At 45.2% G+C, this 18,337-nt stretch overlaps 1 long non-coding RNA gene across 2 annotated transcripts in view; it reads right to left on the bottom strand.

Moving 5' to 3' along the window:
* Positions 1 to 1,986: 1,986 nt before the first annotated feature.
* LOC146798643 (uncharacterized) overlaps positions 1,987 to 18,337 on the bottom strand; it is a 134,313-nt gene continuing 117,962 nt past the window's right edge. The window contains exon 4 of one of the 2 annotated variants that reach the window (XR_014968739.1): positions 1,987 to 2,654. This is a non-coding gene — a long non-coding RNA (uncharacterized LOC146798643). The remainder of the gene's footprint in view (positions 2,655 to 18,337) is intronic. The other variant, XR_014968740.1, reaches the window with a different exon arrangement.

The following is an 18,337-nucleotide window of genomic DNA, read 5'->3' on the forward strand; positions in this document are numbered from 1 at the left end:
TGGCAGTAAGGAACTGACTCATCATCTCCCCTGGGAATATGGGACCAACGCATCACTTTGCTTTTCTGGTGCCTCACCTTCCCTGCGCCTCGCAGCATCTTTACATTTTAACGCATCCAAGGTACTTTATCTAAAAGTTTCACATCCATTGCTTTCTATGGACTAAACTTATTTAACCTTTGAAAAGTGATATCTTGACTTGTGTATGGTGGATTTTGGTCGATTTGGTCTTGTTTTATTCAGATACATATTGGCTATTTTTCTAAACTTGTGTGGGCTCCTTTTGTACTGTTTTCACTGTCTTACTGTGTGTATGGTACAAATGCTTTACACATTGCCTCTGAGATAAGCCTGACTGCTCGTGCCAAGATACCAAGGGGATAAGGAGCGGTTATCTTAGCTGTATGACTCCCTTACCATGACTAGAGTGGGGGTCCCAACCTGTACAGGGTGCAAACCACTGCCAACTAGAGACCCCATGTCTAACATAACGTATGTAGTGTTAGCACATTAGAGCAAGACACATGTCAAGAGACCAGTAGCAGAACATAGAGAGGGCAATAGTTGTGAAGTAGTCCCTCATGCATTTAAATGAAAGAACCTGAGTGGTGGCAGAACAATATACTCAAACAGCCAATGGCATTAGGTGAGCAATGAAACCTTCACTGGGCTGAGCTAAGACATGTTTGGCAAAGTCTAAAGCCAATGGTTCAATGAGGCTGGTTAAAGAAAGCTAATGGTTTAAAGGGGTGGACGCAAAGTCCACTCTATGTGTATAGTTAGCAACAGATCTGTTTGACATCTACTTTGTCAAACCCCTGACCTAGAAATCAGGGAAACAACGCAGCACGCTATTACTTAAAAAGCAAATTTGCGGCATACAAAAATCTAATTGCTGATAAACCATGCGTTTGTGGAAACTTTGGGAAAAGCTGCAAATAGCCAGGTCAACATGAGAATCACAGCTGCAATCAACCTGTCCTTTAAGACATGTTATGAAGTGAACAACACCCACAAAATCAACAAAGGTCAGCTGCACAGTTATAAGAGAAATAGGCAATGGATTCCTTCCCCGCTGCAGACATTACAGCGAGTCAACAAGAAATGGTCCAGGTAGAAGAAATTCACAAGGCTCCAGCTCAGCCAGCAAGTACACTACAATCATATATACAATACAAAAACAAATATATGTTCAAGGATGATGTGGTGGAGAGCCTCTCATCTGATGTCATCAAGTAGTAGGATAGTCACTTTGGAAGCCCAGGACAACGAAGCGCCCTTCAAACGTGATCTGGAAGAGACTAAGAAGAGTTGGTAGGAGCTCCAGAGTTGGTTGAAGCACTTTCTGAACCAGCACAAGACTAAAATGCTAAGGAGTGCCAGTGGAAGACACCTGCCTCTACAACTAGGCAAAAATAAAATCTGGTCCATTATTGAGAGCAACCACACTTTCAAGCTAAGCCTCAAAGACCCAACCAATGCTGGCAGGTACGCCCTCGGGCCACACCGTCATTTTGAAGCAGATCTCGCTCGGCGAACGTGTCTCGCAGCTGGACATCAGTGCGTCAGGTGGTGGAGCCCACATTTACTGGGGTTTCTTGCTCTGCTGGGGGTCCTCCATGGTGCTGTCTGGGGTACGAGGGGTCCTGGAGAGGGCATTTCAGGGGTCAGTTTTCCATGCCCCTTAACAAGCATGCAGTGTAATTGGTGCAGATCCGGGCATACAAATTCTCCCTACTTCCACGGATAGAGTAAATTCACAGATACACGCACATGCACTCATCATACGCTTGGGCCCATTTCACTAACATACACTCGGATTACTCTATCAGTGACAACCATGAAGAGAGAAACCTCCTAAACACCCTGCATCTGCAGTAAGGTCAATGAGACCAAATTGATACTGTCTTGAGTCATGATTTAAACAACAATAATCACAATAGAGTACTCAATAATTGACAAGAAATAACCACCAACACTGTATTTAAAATTATGGTACTTTATCTAAAATTAGTTCAAATGGAAAGGCAATCAAAATAAAATCATTATTCTCATAGTTACCTATTCTAGCTAAATGTCATAAATGGGTCAGGACAGGTCTCTTAGTAGAAGTCTCCCAAGTCGCCGTCCTCACAGCATCGATCCTCACCAACGCAAGTTTGGGAAGAAGTGGCCTCAAAAAAATCCCGAATGCAATGACCACGGACCCTCTCTAGTCTAGTATATTTATAATAAAAATTACAAAATAATAGTAACATAAAATGTTCTGAATTTCCGTTGAGCCGCTGAGCAGAGCGAGCAGGAAAGGATGTAGCATCGCTACATTTGGAAAATCTCCGCTCAGAAAAATCACAAAAATAAAAAGACGGAAGAAGGAAACTCAAGTTTACAAATGTTTCTTTCGAAGCCGCTCTTCCTTGATATCTCTAGCAGAGCCACCGCAGCATTGTCATTGTTCATTGTGACCTTATCCTCGTCCAAGGCACTTGGACTTACGCCCAGAGCTGCTGTCCTCACGGAAAACTTTTAAACCAGGCGAAGGCTGTGGTCAGGTGACTCTCGACCATGTTCAGCAAGGCCCTCTCATCAAAATTCGATCACTCGAATACAGGCTGTAAACGACATCCATTTTCTCTTAGGCCAAAACGAACCATCTTAATCGAAAGAAATACAAACAACGTTACTACATCATCGCAATGATTAAACAGTGTTAATTCCCACTAATACCTTTATGTGTATGCAATTAACTAGCCATCTGCAACATATTTAAGCATTAGTACACGTTATTTCAAAAGCGTTTTGTGCTTTAAAACAAACAGCACCTAGCAACATTCATTTAATAAAACCTGCACATTATTATTAAGCAACATGTATGAATTCCCACGTGTAATTTCTCTTGTTAATCATGTTGGTTAATTAGAATTTTCACACAAGACAAATAATTACTAATTATGAATTAGTATTTTTAATCACGACTTATAGACAAAACTGGAGCTTAAAAACCAGATAAATTTTCAACAGAAAACTCTGCTCCAGCATAATCGCTATGATCGGACGGGGCTTCCTTATGTCTTTACCCAATCCATCATGGCCGCTGTTATATGTTTCCCGATGGACCTATCCCCACTTCCAATGTTGGGGTTTTGCTTCCTCTTGACATTAGATTATGTCCAGGTTTTTTCTGCCTTGTCACTTTTTCCTCCTGGTGGTTTCCTCACAGGGCACATTACAGCTTTGTGTTCTTTTCATTGGCTGGCAAGGTGGCTTCCAGAGGCGATTGTCCAAGCTTCAGACCTCGTACCATCCAGTCGAGACGACCAACCTGGCGTCCAGCTCTTGAGAACTGCATGTACATAAGGAACATCCCGCCGATGGTGAACATGGAAGAAGAGGTGAATTTCCAGGCAGAGGAGACATGATCGCTAGTCAGAGCACAGGTAATGTGGAAGATGTGGATGATAACCTTACCACCCAACCATCAAAAACATCAGAGCAGCCCACTAAGGTAAAATGTACACTCTAAACACTGGCAGCTGGACGCCAAACAGCAGGCCATTGCAGCAAATAGAGCAGATGAGGTGCAGGCCAGAAACTAGTTGCACACCTCATATCTGGTATCAACCAGTCTATGAATGACTAAGGATGGGAAAGCAGTGAGGCAAGAGAACAGGAAGAGGGATACATGTGGTATCAAGTGGACAACAAGCCATCCAAGAGGCATGTTGTCACCCAGCCACCAGACCTAAACATCACAATCAACAGTCATTTGATGTTGAGAGACACAGATATGAAGAATCTTTTTTTACCAGTACCACGTTCTTGGAATGAAAGAAGTAAACCAATTATCAGTAATATGGCTAAACACATAAAAAATAACCCTGATAAAATATGTTCATATATGTTAAATCTCTATTAAGTTGAAATATATCACATTTGTCACATTGGATGGAAAAGCTATGCCACTGTATCTCCTAAACTGATATGTTTACTACAGCGTTCAATATTTAATCATTATAACAAGGGAATGGGACTTTAATGGCCCATGGAACCTGCTTTGGCAAGCTATAACGCTATTAGAAGATTCTGTCCCATGAGCCAGGAAAGTACTCATTAAAACAAAGGACTCCTTGGAGAAAGAGAAGTTGAAGATTCTCTGCAGCTCCAAAGTCTTACAGGCACATGCATCAAGCACAAAACCGGTCGCAAACGGGCAGATTCTCAGAATCTGCCCCTTTGCGACCGGTATTTTTGCATTTGGGATGCATCATCCCAAATGCACAAATCGCTATTTAAGGAATCTCAAAATAGCGATTCCTTAAATAGCGATAGCATTTAAGGAATCCCTAATTGAGATTCCTTAAATGCAATGCATTACAGTTTTAAAAATAGCGATTTCGCTATTAGCGTGAGCAAATTACCATGAAGCTGGACTTCATGGTAATTTGCGAAAACTTAGAAAAATGCACTTATTTGCTTTTTTCTAAGTTTCATGTTGCGCACACACATGCCCTTAGAGCATGTGTGTATGCAACATATGTGCAGAGTTAACATACATGGGTGCAATAGGGTGTCATTTTGACACCCTTGCACCATCGAAATTGCGGGAACAATTTGCGAGTACCTACTGGTACTCGCAAATTGCTCCCGCAATCTCTAATTCATTCCTTTGGGCCTGGAGGCCCATAGGAATGAATGGGAAGACATTCCTTAATTGCGACTCGCAATTTGCTAGTCGCAATTAAGGAATTTGTGGGAATCGCTATTTCTTTAGCGATTCCTACATGCATAGGGTTTTGCTATTCCTTAATTGCGATTCCTTAATAATCGCAATTAAGGAATCGCAAAACCCTATGATGATGCATGTGCCTGTTAGTTTGTAGGGCCACGGATGTTCATTCTTGAATGCACACATCAACAACTGTGAAAAGAGTCTGAAGTGAGCCCTTGGTTCTCTCTCAGCTCGGCCAAGCAGCTTTTCGTAATTTACTGGAGCCAGAAAGACCCAGCAGCTGAGCAGAATTCCCCTGTCCCCCCATCTGAGGCTCCAGGGACAATGTGAGCTGCAGAAGGAGAGAGCTGGAAAGGCTCCTCTGATCCCTGGTCTACAGACTCTGCCTTTCCCCTGCGCATTCCACATATCTTGCTTAGGCAGAGGAAAGAGAGAGCCAGAGGGTGCAGATTAGGCCATTATGATGCTGAAAGCAAGGGGCCTAATGCAGCTTTAGCTTTATAGACTGTTGATGCTCGATTGTCTTCAATGGAACTCTCAACATTCTGATAATTACAGGATGATTAAAATTTCAAGATAGATTGCCCTAGAAACTACTAAAAAAGAATGATTCCCAGATACTGAATGCAAGAAAATATAAGCAGCAGATAAGATTTCAGAGCTAGAAAGATATGAAAGCAAACAAAACAGAGCACAGTAGCTTGCTTTTTATTAAAGACATCACTCAATTCACAGTGAAATTAAGCAACACGATCTAGAGTGATTACACAGAGTTCTAATCCATGTACCTTACTATCTCAAAGTATTACAAAGCACAGACAAGATCTAGGAAAGGGCAATAGAGTGCAGTACAGCAGTATGAACAAACAAGGTCATTTTCTTCAGTAACTCATTTTCTGGTAGAAAATCCATCTAACTGCATAATTCTCAACTTCTGAACATTCCCCCGGACTGGATCTGGAAAACCATCCACAATATCACTGCATGCTGGTAGGTGGCATCTCGTGGTACCACATCAATTTCAGTGCGGTGTAATAGAGTTCAGTGGTACAGAGCAGATAAAAATTACTTGGAGTGGATTGGCGTGCAATGCAGTGATGCAGAGTAGAGCGGCGTAGAGTGCAGTGGCATACAATGCATTGGCATTGAGTGGCGTAGAGTGGTGCAGAGTAGACTGTAGGATGCACTGGTGCAGAGTAGAATGGCGTAGAGTTCAGTGGTGGAGAGTGCAGTGTTGCAGAGTAGAGTGGCATAGAATGAAGTGGTGTAAAGTGGAGTGATGCAGAGTAGAGTAGAGGGGTGCAGGGTAGAGCGCAATGCCATAGAGTGTAATGATGCAGAGTAGAGTGTAGTGGCATACAGTGCATTGGGGTAGAGTGGCATAGAGCAGAGTGGTGAAGAGTAGAGTGCAGTGGCATAGAGTGCAGTGGTGTAGAGTGCCGTGGCAGAGAACGCAGTGGCAGAGAGAGCAGTGTTGAAGAGTATGTATATAGTAGAGTGGCATAGAGTAGAATGGTGCAGAGTAGAGTAGCGTATAGCATATTGACATGGAGTACAGTGGTGCAGAGAACAAGAGAGTGGAGTAGAGTGCAGTAATGTAGAGTACAATAGTGTAGAGTGCTGTGGCATAGAGCGCAGTGGTATAGAGAGTAAAGTACAGTGGCTTAGAATGGGTGGTGCAGAGTAGACTAGCATGCAGTAAGGTGGTGCTGAGTGCACTGGTTTGGAGTAAAGCGGCATAGAGTTCAGCTGGTAGAGTGGATTAGCATAATGTGGAGTGGTGCAGAGTAGAGTAGAGTAGCGTGGAGTGGTGCAGAGTAGAGTGGTGTGGGGTAAAGTGGAGAATGCATGATGTGGTAGTGCACTTCCATTAGACAGCAATTCTTCAAATTAAATGACCGTTACATTTGCACAGACATATAGTTTTACTGCTAAACGTATACAGTGCACAAACGGCAATGCGTGGAAATGTCACCTAGTGTATTGATGTGTTTTGATCATATTAAAATATTTGTTTCCACCACAATTCAGAATTACCCAAAAATGTGCTTCATTGTGCTTTTCAAATTCTGAGAAATTTTGAAATATCGGCACAGTTCATTTACAGATATTTAAATATTGTTGGGTGCTAGAACCAAAATAACATTCTACAGCGTTATTCCAGCACACCCGCAGTAGCCAGCATGATTGTCACATAAATAACCTCACTATGAAGTCAGAGGAAGAAAACACCAAGCTCCTTCTGAACAAAGAGCCTGACATTTGATCACTGCCTTTGAATGCACAGCAAATGTGACAAGATAAGAACAATATTTATAGGCCTGTTCACAGAAAACAAGCAGAATACACTAAATAAGGTATGGCCCGTGGAAGGGACAAACTCAAGCTGGACAGCCTAAAACAATAAAGCCAGCAAACAGAAACCAAGCAAATGTGAGTTACAAAGCCAATGGTAAGCAATGGGTGGAATGCATTCCCAGGGAAGCTTTCCAAATGTTCCTAATATGTTGTTAGCAAGCCAGACAGCTGTGCTGTCTGGTAGGCTTCTCCCTAAAAACTAGAACTCCATGACCTCAGACGTTAGAGGAGGCACACTGTGACTTGTCCCCGACTAGCCAGTGTACTAGAAACAAGATTTGTTTGTCACTGTGTCGGATTACCTATCAACTGACACATGGCATTTCGGATTTGAGCAGACAGAGCTGCGCAGTGTGCTGGCTAAAATACATAGCTGAGTTGCAAAGGCCAATGTGTTACATAAAACTATTTCTCTGGGATGTCTGAAATATAGTGATTGTCGTTTTTAGGCCTCACCTGAGACAGCACACATGCGCTGCTGCTTGTGATGGTCTATTGTTTCTAAAAATAAAAATAAACTCTAAAAAGAGGGCTTTTAGCCGACCCATCATTGTCACTCTTATTTTCTTCCTTTTCATTGGTGAGTGTCTGCGCATGTTGGCTTCACTTCGTCTCCATGTTTACGTTTTGTTCTCTGCAGCATGGACCAAATATTGATTGAGTTCCTGAATAGTGTTCTTCCATGCTGCCTGTGCTCAGACTGTGGTACTTTTTTTTTTTGTCATGTGTATCGTTTGTTTGTATGTTCTTTTTACACACTCCTTTGCAGCTCCATCTCATTGTTTTAGCTGCTTTTATGCCCTTTGTATTTGCTTTTTTGTCTTGGGCCCGCGGTTCCTTTTGCTCAGTGTTTGCTTTCCAAGTCTTTTCAAAAGCTTCACTTTCCAGTAAACTGATTTTCTTTGGCCAGTCTTGTCTAAGCCACATGACAATACAAAGCACAATTTAATACATTTTAATAAAGTTACATGTTGCTGTATTCGCTAAATGCGTGCTTATTTATAAATCGTCATTGTTTGGGTCACATTCCGTGTAATGCTGACTTCCTTCTCAAGTTTTGAAAGCCAACATAAGCTATATGTTTTTAAATAGATCTAATTGGTGATATTCGCGTTTGCCTAAATACATGTGTATGCATGCTGATAGCAGCTAGGTTGTATGTCTCAGTAACATGCCAGACCATACTCATGCCATAGTATACTACATAATAACAGCAATTTTTTTTTTTAAACAGACTTTTATTGAACTTTACAAAGTAATACAAGCAAACCTCCCGCTCGCTGTCGGGCTACCCCGATGAACCAGGATGTAGGAAATCAGCCAACCCGCCAGTCAGAGCACAACAGCATATCTCTCTTCCCACAAGGCATCTGTGCCATAAGGCAGTCCGTCCATAAGAGTGGTCCATTATCACAATGCAGCACAAGCAACAGTCCCCCCCTCCCGCTCCCCGGTAAATCTCCCCCAGCAACGCCCCCCACACCAGCCACCCCCCCAAGCATGCCGCCAGTAGCCAACGTAGTCAAGTGAACCCTGAAGCCTCCCGCCCCGCCTGATGGGTTCCCCTCCCACCGGGCTCAGCGAGTAAACCAAGAGATCAGAGGGAAGCGTCCTATCCCGGGTCCAGAGTCCTCCCCTCGGCCCTACACTCCCATGATCATGGAGAAATTCTCACGGGTCTCCTACCCCATCCCCCTCCCCAGGCCCCCCCTCGCCATCCTCATCCGACTGTTTGAAGAGTTGCAGAAGTGCCACCCATGCCCGGGCCATTTCTAGTGATTTCTCACTTCCATTCCTCCGAGCCATGCCTAGTCTATAGTTCCCCTCGCTCCCGCCCACTTCACTACATAATAACAGCTAATGACATACTAAACTATACCATACTAAACAATAACATACCATATTATGCAATAACAAACCATACCATATCATACCATATACTATACAATAATTGGCCAAACCATACAATACATAGCCAATTCATACAATATCATGCCATGTTATACCATACTGTATAATAACAGACCAGAACCATGTTAGACCATACAATAACAGTCCATACCATACTATAAAATGACAGACCATACCATAGCATCCCATACAATACCGTATGACAGGCTGTATCCTATCATAATATCCAATCAAGTAATCCTCGCCTTCTTATACATCTGCCAAGCTGTGAATCCCAGCAGTCACCCTCACCTCACTTTACCTCTACCCACCCCTGAACACACATGAAACCCCCACCTTCTGTTACCTGTACAGACCCCTGAACCCTGAAACCACCATCACCACTCTTTACCTCTACCCACACATGAATACTCAAGCCACCCTCACCTTCATTTACATCTACCCACACCTGAGCCCTCAAGTCACCCTCAACTCCTCTTACCACCTCTGAGAGCTCAAGTCACCCAAACCTCCCTTTACCTCTACCTACTCATCACCCCCCCAAGTCACCCTCATCTCCCTTTACCTCTACCTACTCCACACCCCTCAAGTCACCCTCATTCCCTTTACCTCTCCCCACCCTTCAACCCTCAAGTCACCCTCACCTCCCTTTACCTTTATCCACCCCTGAACCCCAAGTCACCCTCACCTTCCTTTACCTCTACCCTCTTGTGAGTCCCTAAGTCACCCTCACCCCCTGTACCTCTATCCATCCCTGTTGCCCCAAGCCACCTCACCTCTTTTTAGCTCTTCCCATCCCTGAACCCTCAAGTTACCTCACCTCACCTCCCTTTACCTTTACCCACTCTTAATCCTAAAGTCCCCCTCACCTCTCAACATCTACTCACCTCTAAGCCCTCAGGTCACCCTCACCTCCCGTTACCTCCACCAACTCCTAAACCCTTAAGTCACCCTCATCTCCCTTTACCCTTACCTACCTCTCACTCCTAAAGTCACCATCACCTCCCTTTACCTCTACCCCCCCTGAACCCTAAAGTCACCCTTCCCTATATTTACCTCTACCTATCCATAAACCCTAAAATCACTTTTAAAAAACCCATAAAAAGCATGTTTTTTCAAATAAATGCTCACCGGCATGGCAAAGTACTCCATGGCAAGAGTAGAAATACTTACCTGTGTGGTACTTCCAGTGTGGTAAAGACTACATGGTTACGGCTGTGAGGTAAAGGCTTTTTCCCCTGAGGCAGGACACAAATGTGTTGAGGGCGCTGTTGGTTGTTTTATGCCCTCGAGTACATTTGGCGGGCATGTTTGCCTCTTTGACAGTTTGTCCCCTTCCACTCCACACCCTATACTTTACGTCTTGCTTGAGACATGTGTTGTAGCTTGCAAGACATTTTATTTACTTGGGGGAGCTTAGAGCCCACCCATTGCTTACCATTGGTTGGCTTAAGAGTCGCTCTCATTTCCTTGCTTCTCTTTTGGTCAGCATGTGCCGGCTTTGCTTCCTCTTTGTGTGTTTGTCCCTACCCTGGAGCGTGGCCCAAGTACTGATTCCCTTGTCCGGTTTCCTTACACTGCTCGCAGGGGTACTTCATATTCCTTTATCTTTCACCCACATCCCCTCCCCCCACATTTTGCTTGCCCTTCCCGACCCTCCTCGTGCACTGTTGCTTTTCAAGTCTGCCCCATCCCTGTTGTTGCTTGTTCCGTCCACCCCACCCCCTCTCTCTTCGTTGCTTGGCACCTCATCTTCAGCTCCGATGCAAGATATTTAAATAGTTTATTTTTTGGTAAAGGCAGAGAGTAATCCAATACTAAGAACACTGATCACTACCCTCGTGCAGTCAGCGCTGGCCACCTCATAGTGGTTTCCCCCCTAACTTTCAGCCATGTTGCACAACATAGCTAAAAGAAGTTGACAGTCAATAGCCGTCTCAAAGGCGAGACCCTTAGCTTTGCCAATGCTTGTTATTAAGAAAACAAGCACACCCTGAGAATCCGCAACATTTTGAACTCCCCTTCTACATTTCATTTTATGCAGACAAATTTGCGTCGGCAGTACCTTATTACAATTATAAACAAGAAATTCTTCCTAGCATGCATTGTTCATGCAAAAATAAATCTGCATTAATTACTCTTACACCCCCATTTTAAAATAACACCTCCAGTTTTACTGTACTCTCTGTTTAAGGAGAAAAAATAAACATTGATCTCCTTGTTACTGTCATGGAAATAGAAAGAAATAGAAAGAAATTATACAAATTAGTTTCAAAACAAGACAATTAATGAAACTGCTTACTTATAGCACAGCCACTTATGTGCCCTAGTGGCTTTTCGTTGCCCATGATTGTATGCCTCCTGCACCGAGGCTGCAAAATGACTTGCATGTAGGCACTCCAAAGCAACACAATTTGCCCCAAGTCACACAGTGTGGTCAAGTGGGGAAGAAGAGATTCAGAAGTAGGCCTCATTAAGTTGAAATGTCCACTTATTCACTAGATAAAACCTGGCCGTTTCTGCACTGCAGGGTTGAAAATTGCTCGTGGTCGTGGAGTAACCACCCGGCTACTTGTCTCCCTTTTCAACACTCACGGGCCCAGTCTAAAGTATCAGGTCCAGTTCTGGTGGTCTCGTCCATCATTTTGTGTTTGGTTCTGGAGTTCTCCTTTGGAGTTTTGTCTTCTTTTCTAAAGGCCACATATTGGGTCCAATTTTGCAGTCATCATCTAGAGAAGTGGTCCAGTTCTGAATGTTGTAAATGGAGTATTGTGTCCAGTTCTTGAAGCCTCAACTGCAGTGACTTTTAGAGAACACACTGCACTGCCAGGGTCTGTGGCCATACCTCAGAATATCTGGTTTTGCAATCCAAACACAATTTTATGCTACAGCTCATTAGACTCAACGACACCATTATTACTCTATATGATATTTGTCTTACTTCCCTAAAATAAATGAGTGGAAATACTGTCAATAGTTCATCAGCAGCAGTAGGCGCTATATATATAAACCCATACCATTCTGACAGACCTGGTATGTTTTCCTAAAATGCTGAACTGTGTCGCATTCCCTGGCTGGTGCTCTACACGCTTTCTGTTGCTGCTCCCAGCTGAGCTCCAGGTGCTGTCAGGCAGGAGGGCTCACCAGAAGTGGAACTCCTTTTAATATGGAGGATTAATGTTCCCATGTCCAGCCCAGGACACTCCTAATAGTTGGTGGTAGTTTATTGATAGTCATGGGGCATAGGAATTATTGACCTCACCCCACAATGAGGGGCTTGTCTCTTAGCTCTCTCTGGGACAGTCCCCGTAGAATGCCATGAATGGGTCCACTCATTAAGCCTGAGTGTGAAAGATGCCTGTAAAGACCGCTTGTGTACTTGTGAAGTACCCCGCACCTCTTTTGAAAGGTGCTATTTAGGAACAGCTGTAGTTCAGAAAGTTAGTTATCGCCCCTTTGCCTGCATTCTCTCTCTCATTGTTCCCATCCTTACCCGCACCAGCAGGGTACAACAATCTATTCTGGCACTACCCCCAAATCCCCCATGACCTCTTCTTCCTCAGATTCCCTCACTACTACCCACAAAAGTGCCCCATATCTCTCCATAGCCCCTCTCTCACATACATTACATTTGCTTTAAATCTCCTATAAAGGCTGTCTTTACTAATCCACTCCGCTATCCACATAAAATAGAGATCTGTTCTTTGCAGCACGGATATTAACCCTCTGCGCTACTTTATGGTGAGTCAAAACTGCAACTAGACAAAACTCTGATCTCTCTCTCTAGCTGGAACATTAATCACAAGAGTTATATTGACATATTTATTGCTGCCTGAAAGATGGATACAAAAGAAACTCTGGATTATGTGCTTTTAAATCTTTAAATTATTTCAAAACACAGCGCCCTCACCCTGAGGTCAGTGCCCCCCTCCAAGTCAGCACCTAGTGTAGTAGCACCAGTTGCACTGCCCTAAAGACGGCCCTGGTCACCAGACATTGTAGCCTGGCGAGATATGTTGAATGAACATCCACTCACAAATGAGCAGGACTACTTCTTTGTGCTCATCCCCCCTGGATTAGGCCAGCTCTGAAGCTGTGCTCTCAGAGGTCAGAAATAATGACTGCTCTGGCAGGAGGTGTTTACACCTCCTGCAGCAGGGTGGTTAGTGAATCTGCATATCAAGGCCAGAGACTTTAAAGCCTCTGCCACCTTTGATATGCAACCCAGGCTTTCCCCAGACCTGGGATATGCCACCCTGTGCCCTGGCACCAAGACAGGTGGGAAATTAGATATGCAAGTAGGCGTGCTGCACCACCAGGTTAGTCACAACCCTAAGGTGGGCTGCCTAATGTGCTCCACAAGGAAAGGATTCCACCATCTTGATTTTTGGTGGGATTAGGAACTCTGGGACAGGGTTAGGCCCAGTCCCCTCAGGAAGTGGTCATATAGGGGGTGTAGTGACCACAGAGACAAGTAGCCCATTGGCTACTACCCTTCACTCCCTTTAACTCCTCTAATTCAGTATTTAGGTGGCCCCTGACACCAGGAACTCAGAGTAATATGTCAAAAGAAGAAGGACAAAGAAGAGCTGAAGAAGAAGTGAGAACTGTGGACTACCGGTGGACCTTGGCACCAAACCCTGCCTGCCTGCTCCTGCCCTGACAGTCATGACAACCCGACTTGTCCTGCAGCTGTGCATCCTCCAAAAGCCGGGGGGGGGGCACCAACACTTTGCCAAGCCATCAGCATCTCCCTTGAAGTGCAGCAGCCACTTCCCTGCACCCTGCAGGTACCAATTGCAATGTCCAGTTCACTGTACTGCTGACCACCGAGTCCCCCAATGCAGCAGCCACCCAGGAGGAAGTCACCATGCTCCCGGAGGTCCGATACCTACCCCCACCAAGATTGACAACGCCAGGACCACCAGGAACAGCCCTGCACCAATACCCGGGGTACCAGACCCCTTGCAGCAAACATTGCTTGTTTGAAGCCTTGTATGGACTCCAACACTACAAAATCCGACCAACCGACAAGGGAATCAACTTCGCAGAGGCCAATACTGAGAGTCGCCCAGCTGCCCTGTTTTATACCCCCTGCAGGTCTGACAGAGAACCATGAGTGCCTTTGACACAAGGGCCCAGTCAACCAAAATCCTCTGCACCCGAGGTCCCCAGCCTGGGTCCATGAACACAGACTATGACCCTCTGCTCCCAAGATCCTCACAAATTGAGCTCCTCTTTGGGAGCTCCCGGATTTGTAAGTCAGTAAGGGTCGTCTGGACTTTCTACATAGTGTACCTCATTTTGGTACACTACACAAAAATCAAGCTTCCTACATTGATGTAATATATATTTATTTAATCATAGATGTTTATTACAAGTTTTGTGTTTATTTGAAGCAACTGTTTTATGTTAACACTGTTTTTTTCCGTGTATTTATTAAGGATTTATTAGTTATGTTGGAGATAATATTGTAGTCAATGTTGTGGGAATCAATATTTTTTACATGTTATATGCTTATTTATAGGTGACGATGTCTGTGTTTCTGATATTTTTATTATGAACATATTTACAAAATCTGTGTTTTTGACAATATTTGTGTGCTTGATGTTTGTGATTTTTAGGTCTTTGCTGCGTGGGCTTCGCACATGCGCAGTCTCGCTGGCGAGATTTAACGTTTTTAGGGTAGTTTCAGTAAAGCACTGTAAGCCCCGCCCATCTTTTCCTTTGGCCGGCATCACTGTTTATGCTAAACGGTGGCCAGCCATTGTGACGTTTACTTTTGGCTTTTAGAGACGGCCCACTTGGACGGGCTCGTCTGGTTTCCTTCTACCGTGAAAGGGTTCTTTTCTTTATGGGGCCATGTGTTTCAAACACATGGCCCCATAAAGACAAGCTCCGCGGCGTGTTTATTTTTGCATCTGGCTTGCGATGCAAAAATAAACCGTGTCTTTAGTTTATGCGACGAGAAAAGACGAACAGAAGGTTTTTATTTATTAAATTAGAAATGTCATCATAGAGTTAAAACTTCTGTTTCACTTCAACAAATACATTTGTTTTTAGAAACAGCTCCCAAGCACTGTCTAGATTCACCTCCGTTGCTCGAGAAGTCTACGAGAATTGCTTGATTGTCAAATATGTTAATGAACTCAAATGTTGGGAAATGTTTGTTACAATTGTAAAAGTAAAATCTTGAACAAATGAGTAGATTTCCTCCATCACTCCTTTATTCATGGAAGTTTTACTATAAGTGTGTCCTTAGCAGTAGCTCTCACTATAAAAACGTTGCCATGGCATGACGCTATGTACTTTGTAACGTCTACTTCTAGTTGTATATTCTACAAATCCCTAGCGTGCGCGCCATTGTACATACTCACACTTAACAGATATCGCGTGCACATACCTGCTCGCAAGGTATAAAGACACCTTCTTTATGTATAGCACAAGTATTGCACTGTGGGCTCCCTCGGCTCTTGTCAAGTGTGTATATATATCCTTCTTATGTTCCGTTTCAAGATGATTTTGTTTTTAAAGGATGGAGGGCGTGGTGGAGCCCGGCACTTCGCCCCGAACTTAAACCCTTCAAAATACGCTGAATTGTACGGGGGGTGGAGCATTCATTGCTGAAGAGAATAGCATAATTACTTATTAACTAATTTGATAATTCACTCTGTCTGGTCTTGAGATCGACTAGTAACGATATGGGATGCACCACCCACACGCACACGCACACACACACACACGCACGCACGCGTGCATACGCACACATCCACACCCCTAACTCAGTCCCTCTCCATGGAACTTTTAAAATGCCTTTGACAGCACAGGCACGATAACGAAAACTTAGTTGGGTACAATAAAGTGCCCGTTAAATGCCCTGTTTTACTCTCCACAGAAGACAAAATGCAAGTTTCAAACATTAATTTTATACAAGCAAGCTGAATATGTTTAATATACGTATCACATTACATTTTCGTGGCGGAGACAAACAGGCTACTTAATTGTGTATTTTATTGCTATCCCCCCTTTTCAAAATCGGTTTTTCTAGATGACAGTGTTGAAATGTTGTATACATTTCTCCTTTACTATTTTAGTGGCTTCCTTTGAAAACGTGAGTGTGTCCATAATTTTGAGGTGGAGGTATCGCTAGAAAGTTTCAAGTGCAGATATAGTTCAGGTGGGTCATTAGCATGGGCGCCCCCCTCACAGTACCACCACCAGCACAGAAGATCAGATCCGACTTCTGCGCCGGCGTCAGTAAGATTTCAAAGGGCGGGATTTTCTCTAAAATAATCAATTGACATGCCTACTAGCATAAAATCTTAAGTGTGATTGGATGAATCGGCCAAAGACCCGCAGGGCAGCAGTGTGCACTCTTCCCTCCAGACTGGGTTTTATATGTACACTTCCAAGCCACAAAGCAGAGCCCACTTAAGAGGGGTTTAAACTGTTCTTGGAACAGCGGCATCGCATCAACTACCCAATCCCCACTTCCCTCGTGATGTGCTCACCCATGTGTGCTTCCTCCCCACTTCCCGCCATGATGTGCACACCCTGTGTGGTTCCTCCCCACTTCCCTCTGTGATGTGCTCACCCATGTGTGCTTCCTCCCACTTCCCTCCGTGATGTGCTCACCCTTATGTGCTTTCTCCTCACTTCCCTCCGTCATGTGCTCATCATGTGTGCTTCCTCCCCACTTCTCTCCCTGATGTGCTCACCCTGTGTGCTTTTTCCCCACTTCCCTCCGTGATGTGCTCACCCTGTGTGCTTTTTCCCCACTTCCCTCCGTGATGTGCTCACCCATGTGTGCTTCCTCCCACTTCACTCTGTGATGTGCTCACCCATGTGTACTCCTCCCCACTTCTCCCCGTGATGTGCTCACCCATGTGTGCTTCCTCCCACTTCACTCCGTGATGTGCTCACCCATGTGTGCTTCCTCCCACTTCCCTCCATGATGTGCTCACCCTTGTGTGCTTTCTCCCCACTTCCCTCCGTGATGGGCTCACCGCGTGCTTCCTCCCCACTTCTCTCCGTGATGTGCTCACCCTGTGTGCTTCCTCCCTACTTCCCTCTGTGATGTGCTCACCCTGTGTGCTTCCCCCACTTCCCTCCGTGATGTGCTCACCCATGTGTGCTTCCTTCAACTTCACTCCGTGATGTGCTCACCCATGTGTGCTTCTTCCCCACTTCTCTCTGTGATGTGCTCACCCATGTGTACTCCTCCCCACTTCACTCGGTGATGTGCTCACCCTGTTTGCTTCCTCCCCACTTCCCTCTGTGATGTGCTCACCCAGTGTGCTCCCTCCCCACTTCTCTCCGTGATGCGCTCACCCTTGTGTGCTTCCTCCCACTTCCCTCCGTGATGTGCTCACCCATGTGTGCTTCCTCCCACTTCACTCTGTGATGTGTTCACCCATGTGTACTCCTCCCCACTTCTCTCCGTGATGTGCTCACCCATGTGTGCTTCCTCCCACTTCACTCCGTGATGTGCTCACCCATGTGTGCTTCCTCCCCACTTCCCTCCATGATGTGCTCACCCTGTGTGCTTCCTCCTCACTTCCCTCTGTGATGTGCTCACCCATGTGTGCTCCCTCCCCACTTCGCTCCGTGATGTGCTCACCCTGTGTGCTTCCTCCCCACTTCCCTCCGTGATGTGCTCAGCCATGTGTGCTTCCTCCCCACTTTGCTCCGTGATATGCTCACCCTGTGTGCTTTCTCCCACTTTCCTCCGTGATGTGCTCACCCATGTGTGATTCCTCCCCACTTCGCTCCGTGATGTGCTCACCCTGTGTGCTTCCTCCCCACTTCCCTCTGTGATGTGCTCACCCATGTGTGCTTCCTCCCCACTTCCCTCCGTGATGTTGCATTACCGCATCCAGACGAATTTTAAGCCCCCCACCCCTCCCTCCAAGGTTTTACTGTCCTCTTTGTTGAACAGCTCAAAACATGTTTACGTTCAGGGTGGTGTTGCCTCGCGCTGCCCAAAGCAGCTGTTGAGGACTAAGGTGCCCACTGCGGCCCCTCGCCGGGAAGTGCAACCCCTTAAGGAGCAACTGCAGGGCCTTGATGAGCAGCTGTTCACGTGACAATTGCAGGTCACTGGGGAAATGACAGTAGCTTCACAACTCAAGGTAGGTGAGGCATAAAGCTGACATTGCATTGTGAGTCTGGTGTCCGTGAGGCTCAGGGGTTCCATGGAGACACAGTCCTCCTCCCCCACGTATGGAGAAAACCAGACCCCCCTCCACTTACGGAGGATGCAGCCAATCCCTGTGCATGTGTGTGCTTCCTCCCCACTTATGTCCGTGATATGCTCACCCTTGTTTGCTTCCTCCCCAA

This window comes from Triturus cristatus, chromosome 9, assembly GCF_964204655.1.
Source record: "Triturus cristatus chromosome 9, aTriCri1.1, whole genome shotgun sequence".
Classification (NCBI taxonomy): domain Eukaryota; kingdom Metazoa; phylum Chordata; class Amphibia; order Caudata; family Salamandridae; genus Triturus; species Triturus cristatus.